The sequence below is a fragment of the Halichoerus grypus genome, chromosome X (genome assembly GCF_964656455.1).
Source record: "Halichoerus grypus chromosome X, mHalGry1.hap1.1, whole genome shotgun sequence".
In the NCBI taxonomy this organism is placed as follows: domain Eukaryota; kingdom Metazoa; phylum Chordata; class Mammalia; order Carnivora; family Phocidae; genus Halichoerus; species Halichoerus grypus.
The window spans coordinates 8,723,219-8,730,217 of NC_135727.1; the positions used below are offsets into that span (position 1 = coordinate 8,723,219).

General features: G+C 42.4%; 1 long non-coding RNA gene and 1 pseudogene across 2 annotated transcripts in view; both read left to right on the top strand.

Moving 5' to 3' along the window:
• LOC144380588 (uncharacterized) overlaps positions 1-6,737 on the top strand; it is a 195,709-nt gene extending 188,972 nt beyond the window's left edge. For both annotated transcript variants that reach the window (XR_013444795.1, XR_013444794.1), the window contains exons 2-3: positions 5,269-5,338; positions 6,133-6,737. This is a non-coding gene — a long non-coding RNA (uncharacterized LOC144380588). The remainder of the gene's footprint in view (positions 1-5,268; positions 5,339-6,132) is intronic.
• Positions 4,400-5,159, top strand: LOC118532599 (small ribosomal subunit protein eS6 pseudogene; annotated as a pseudogene).
• Positions 6,738-6,999: the final 262 nt, after the last annotated feature.

Here is a 6,999-nt window from a genome sequence, read left to right on the forward strand (position 1 = left end):
GGCTGTGCCAGGTTAATGGGGCTCTGCCACTGAAGCCAATTACACTGGGTACAATTACAGCCTATTCTAATAGCTGTAAGTCAGGGTTACACAAAGATTCTGTCTCTGGGTAATTACTAGCTAGGAAGCAGGTGAGGGGAAACTAAGCAAATTGTCACTGATCATACAAGAGACACACAGAAAGCACAGAGCTTGTAGCTATTCCGGGTGCGTGTGGGTCATCTGTTGCTAAGAAGGAGCTGGCGTCGCAGTCAGAAAGCCCTCTTCTTCTAGCACTCACCAAAAGGATATGTGATTTCAAAGACGCTTTTAGAAAAGTAGCTGAAAAGTGAATAGTAGGAGAGGGGGAGGAAGAACTCAGAAAGCCCTTCTCTATTGAAACGGTTTCCCTGAGGATTGTGAAAGATTTAGTGCGTTGATATTATTAATTTCTTCCAACCTAAATACAGGGGAGTGTTACCAAACCCAACATGATTTTGTAAAATTTGGACAAACAGACCTCAAAGATGGACTTAGTAAAAGACCTCCTTTAAATTCTCTGCTAGCCTCACCCTGGCGGCTATTTACAGGTCCTTTCCTGCACATGGCTAAAAGGGGGTCATTGAAGAGTCTTCTGACAATTGAAGATCCATCAGAAATATAAATGAAAACACTTTGAAATTTCAAGGTAACAGAATTTTCCTATGATCTCATGGATCGATTTGCACACTATTGATTTTTGAAAAGCCTTCGAGGACCAACACACCTTCTCCAAGTGAAACACACGTGTTCAGGTTATCGCTGAATAAATATTTTAAGATCCAAGGGAGTGTGTGGGGGGGTAATGTTTCCTTTCTGAAAGCATCAGTGACATTTATTGGAACTGTGGGAAAGTCATTGCCGACAAAGGCAGCTGTATTTCTGTGTGCTGCCTTTTGAGTAGAATGATGTTTATAAGGGAATGAGTATTAAATAAATGACACAAGCAATGTCAATTTTTCAAAATGTTCTTTGTTTCCAAGAGGTTAAAGATTAAAAAAGTAATTCCTAATATTGGTTGTTCAGACCACAATTGGAAAGACTTCCAGAATGACTCAAGATTTTTAAAAGATCCTTTCAAAGTAATGAAGTAATCTGTGGTAGAGTAGAAACAAAGAGACGAGAGGGAGTAGGTGGTAGAATGTGGAGTCAGATGCTGTCCTCTTGGTGCTGCTTGCCCTGAGATTAAATTTTGGTGATATTGCTCTTTTTGTCATTAGAAGAGAAGGAGGAGGTTTTTCAGTAATTGTATATTCATTCTGTCCCTTTTCTCTCTTTAAACGAAACTCGTTTCTCCATTTTTTTTTTTTTTTACAATCTCCAAAATGTCATTTGTTTTTACTCCTAATTTAAGATTGCTATCCTTTTCTTGGTTATCTTCCTCAGAGACTCTCCTTAGAGAATTAAATTGTGCAAGTATGCTTAATAATTTGGAAGAGGCTTCAGTCATTCCTATCAAGACTGCCTTGTAGAATTGCCCTTTGGTGACAAGCCCCCCGGGAGCCCTAAATAAATCAAAGGACAGAATACTCTCCCATTTTTCTTCTAGTTCTTTCACTATTCAGTTGTACATATCATCTAAAGAGGGAGAAAACCCCACTGAAAGTGTATTATATTTGAGAGTTACCCAAGAAATGATGCAGCCATCCTTTCTACTAAATAGATCCAATGCCGATCTGTCTTGGATAACCGCAGTGTTTTGAATGTGTAGATTTTTCTATGAAGACAAACAGATATTCTTCTTTAATATTTAGATTGACTGTGGCTATTCAGAGAACATAACGGTCAGCCCTGTCATTCACATAAGTGCTGGACAGTAGAGAGAAAATAGGAGATCTACTTTGAGTTGAGAAGTGAAAAGGTGCATCTGATGAAGAGCAATACATCCAACACCATATATTGCATACACCCACCTAGAACGGATACAAACCAAGAGTGAGAAACCCCAAAGTTTCAAAAAAAAAAAAAAAAACCCAAACCCAGATATACTGGTAGCTTGCTCTAATACCAACGGGTCCACATTAGAGACAAAACAAAACAGTCACATAGGAGTGATCTTGTCACTGGCAGAATTAAACTTTCTTAAAGTGGGGTTCAAGAATGACCCAGATCAACTCATATCCTGCAGTCTCTCCTTACTCAAGAGTGGTTCACGAACCAGAAGGCAAAATTTCGGGGCACCTGGGTGGTACAGTCAATTAAGCGTCTGATTTCGCTCAGGTCATGATCTCAGGGTCGAGGGATTGAGCCCTGCTTCGGGCTCCCCACTCAGCGGGGAGCCTGCTTCTCCCTCTTCCTCTGCCCCTCCCCCCACTCCTGCGCTCCTGCACACTCTCTCTCTCAAATAAATAAAAATCTTTAAAAAAAAAGAAAGGCAAAATTTCAAGCTTCACCTCAGACCTACTGAATCAGAATCTGCATTTTATCAAGTGATTTGTAAGTGCATTAAAGCTTAAAAAGCACTGCCCCAAACACAACAGACCATAAGGTTCTAGGGTCTACTTCCATTATAATTTCTCTAAAAGAACATTTCAGATTTTCCAGATCCAATTCCAGATTGTTTCATGAATCTTCCAATAGGTCCACACTCCGGTTTGTCTCTACATTATGAGCATTGAAAGCCATTAGTGGGAAATGACCATACTAAGGACAGCATGGCCTTTAGTGGAACAAACACTAAGCTTGGCGTCAGAGAATTATGCTCAATTCCTGACTCACCACTAGCTATGTGAACTCGAACAGGATGCTTTAGCTCTTTAGTTGTCCTTTCTTCAACTTATAAAATTGGGTTAATACTACCCATGTCATGGCGCTGTTAAGAGAATGGACTGAGATGACATAAGCAGAGGGCTTAAATAAATCTAAATTTGATCTCTTGCCTGAGGACCATCTCTACATTACCTCCCAGAACCTCAATATGAATTTCCCCTCTCTGGTTCATTTTGTAGTTTGTTGCCTCAAAGTTATTGGGCAACTTCACATCATTTATATTCTTACATTTGAGGCTCACATTTCCTCAAAGCAACAGCCTCTTAGGCCTCATCACAAGCGCAACATGATAACTTAGGTGAAACAATTTTTCCCAGGCCTCATTGCAATTAGAGAACCCCAGAGTCGTTTTATGACCATCTGTCAAACTGTGACTTGGAGAGTGCTGAATCCTATATCACAAACTAATTGATCCAGAGGGCTCTTCTCATTTAGATTGCTGGACAATTTGTCCTTGTTTGCCCAGCACAAGCCTAGTTTACTCTTGTTTATTCAGGTGTGATCATTAATGCCCCCAATTTCACTTTAAAAGAGGTCTCCCAGCTTGTGGGAGAAATTACACAGTCAGCTATAAGCAGATGACTTTGGCTTTCCAAAGTTAAACAGCAAGTGCAGAAGAAATGTTACACTGGTTCCCTTGCTTTGCCTGAGCAGCTCTTCAAAAAAGTTGCTTCTGATATAGAACCCTATACATTGCCTCAGGCCTCCCAATCCTATGTGGGGCCTGCTGACTCTCTGTTGGCATTCACATCCTGCTCTGAGGCCTCCCCTCTATCGCACATGATGCAAACTTGGGACTCTCTTGCCAGACTGCTTTGCCAGCTGAGATCCACAGAGTCTTAGATGCCATGTTAAGATGCATTGGCATGAGGTTTGGGAGGCAAATGAGAAGCTCAGATACATTTGCTGCTTCCTCTGCAAGTGGCAAGTGGACTCTGGGATCCAATTTGTGATCACTTTGTGATTTCAAACAGAGGGTGTTTTTTCATCGCACCCTCCGCAGCCCCCAGCCACTTAATTGGCTTTGAGGCTGAAGAAGATCTGTAAGGTTGGCAGTGACTTTCTGCAGATCCCCGACCCTGGGCAGCAGCATCTCTGTAAGCCTCTGCTTGACTTGTCCCCTCTTTTTTCCTGCCAGGGCTTTGTCATTTGCCTGCTTATTGATGTTCTAACAAATCTATTGAGCTATAATTGATCTAATTAATCCTCCCCCCTCCTTGTCCCCCAGCCCCGGGCAGCTAATGATCTGCTTTCTGTCACTATAGATTAGTTTACATTTTTAAGTTTTATATATAAATGGAATCTTACAGTATGTACTCTGTTTTGTCTGGCTTCTTTCACTCATCTTAATGTTTTTTGAGATTCACCAATGTTGCTGCGGGCATCAGATTTCATTACTTTGTATTACTGAATAGCATTCCATTCTATGGAAATACCTTATTCACCCACGCACCCATTGATGGACATTTGCACTTGCTTCATGTCCAGTTTTGGTTGTTACAAATAAAACTACTATGAAGATTCCTGCAAGTCTTTGTAGAGACATTTTTTCATTGCCCTTGAATAAATAATTTAAGAGTGCAATGGCTGGCTCTTTTTCGTGGCACCTCAAATGCGGCAGGCTGTTAGGACAAAGCTGAACATCTCTTTCCCAGCTCCTAGCTGCCAGAAAATCATTAAAGTGGATGATGAACACAAACTTTGTACCTTTTTTGAGACGTGTATGGCCACAGAAGTTGCTGTTGATGCTCTGAGAAGAATGGAAGGGTTCTGTGGTCTGAATCAGTGGTGGCAATGACAAACAAGGCTTCTGCAGGAAGCAGGGTGTCTTGACCCATGGCCATGACTGGCTGCTGCTGAGTAACAGGCATTCCTGCTACAGACCAAGTAGGACTAGAGAAAGAAAGTGCAAGTCTGTCTGGGGTTGCTCTGTGGATGTCAATCTCAGTGTTTTCATTTTGGTCATTGTAAAAAAAGGGGAGAAGGACATTCCTGGACTCATGGATACTACTGTGCCTCATCACCTGGGGCCCAAAAGAGCTAGCAGAATCTGCAAACTTTTCGATGTCTTTAAAGAAGATGATGTCCACAAGTATGTTGTGAGAAAGGCCCTAAACAAAGAAGGTAAGAAACCTAGAACTAAAGCACCCAAGATTCAGCATCTTGTTACTCCACATGTCCTCCAACACAAGCATCAGTGTACTGCTCTGAAGAAACAGCATACTAAGAAAAATAAGGAAGAGGCTGCAGACTATACTAAACTTTTGGCCAAGAGAATGAAGGAGGCCAAAGAAAAATGCCAGCAACAGATTGCCAAGAGATGGAGGCAGTCCTCTCTGAGAGTTTCTACCTCTGAGTCTAGTCAAAAATGAGATTTTCTAAGAGTAACAATAGTGATTGTACCATTGTCTATGATTTCTAGTTGCTCTGCATCTTCAGCAACACTTGTAATTGTCTTTTTAATTTTATCCATTCTAATAGGAGAGAAGTAGGATGATCCACATCTCCATCAAGACTTAAAAGTGGCCACATTAGCCTGGAGGGATTTTAGGTAAGATATACAAAATACTAGGTAATGGTGAAGGGTGAGAGAGAACAGAATGAATCATGGAATAGGGGTGGCCATGGGGAATGACTTAGAGAAAATACCCTTTCCTTGCCTTGTGCGCCTCCAGATTTGAATGCGGAGTGATGAGGAAAGTTAACAGGTCAGTGTGAGAATGCTCTTTAGAGGGTTAAAGAAAGCCCCTTTTGTCCAACCAGAGGAACATTAGCCTCCACAAAATCACCCCCACAGAAGTGTTAAGAGTGGTACTTTGTGATTTCGAAGCCGTATCATGACGTCCCCAGTATCCACCATGCTATGTTGATGTCCAAAGTGGTGCTCAGTGATGTCTAAGGCCCCCAAGCCACCATTGACTGGGTAGTGCTTAGCTGATCAATCAAACTGAAGAACTCTACTCCTCATTCCTTGGGAGGGTACATATAGGCAGGTCAGAGGCTCTGGGTTAGGCTGGTTCTTGCCTTCATCATGGCTAAGGTAACCAAGAAACCATAGGAGCCTGGAATATTTATAACACAACCAACCCCAAGGACCAAAGGGAGGAAAACGAGAAAGACCCTCTGTCAACCGAGGTCCAGAGATGGTGTCAAGGTGAGATGACTTCAGGCAAGCTCTTCCTCTTCCCCTATTGACTTTGTCTCCCAAGTCCTTTACCCTATCCTTGCCTAGCACAAAGCTCCTCATTGATCCACACCCCTTTTCATGAAGCCCCCACCTTCCCATTTAGTCCTCATCCTCTTTCTCCAAACTAATGCCCTGGCCTCACTCTCTTGCCCTTCCAGGTGCCAAAAACAACCAGGAAGGCCAAAAGATCCCTTCAAGGGAACCTGAGAAAAGCAATCTCAAACATCTACCACTCATTCAAAAAAGCTGAAAAGAGCATGAAGCCAACAATATTCAACTGTTACCATATGCTGAATAGAAATGGCATCAAAGTAGGAGAAGAAATTAAAATAAGAGACAAGAACAAATGTCCCAGAACAAGAGACCCTGGAGAAACCCACCACTTCACATAACTTGTGCAGCCAGTAACTGAATAAAAAAGGCCAAAGACATTAGAAATACCTGTTGTGGGGCACCTGGGTGGCTCAGCCGGTTAAGCATCTGACTCTGGATTTAAGCTCAGGTCATGATCTCAGGGTCCTGAGATCAAGCCCGTAGTTGGGCTCTGTACTTGGTGGGTAATCTGCTTCTCTCACTCACCCTCTCCCTCTGTCTCTCCCTTCTCTCTCTCAAATAAATCAATAAATCTTAAAAAAAAAAAAAAGAAACATCCGTTGAGTCTCCAGAGGCCTGGTTTCTGGGAAATGGCCAACCACATAGAAGCTGAATCTCATACCAGCAGGGTAAACTGATGGCTATGATTAAAATAAAAATCAAGTTGTGAAAAGATGAAATTCTGTGTGTCTGAATTCTCCGTTGGTGGGGAGGGAAGCAGGAGCTGAGACAGGTGTGTGAGAAAGGAGGGACGTGGTGTCCTGGATGGTTGGGGACCAGACCCTCAGGTCCACAGTTAGCCAGACATTAGGGATAAGGACCAAGCTTTAGAACTGAGCACTGAAGATAAATTCCCCTCCTGAACACTTTATCACAGGGGCAAGGAATATACGGATGTGGTGTTACTGCATTTGTTTGGGGTAGGGAACAAC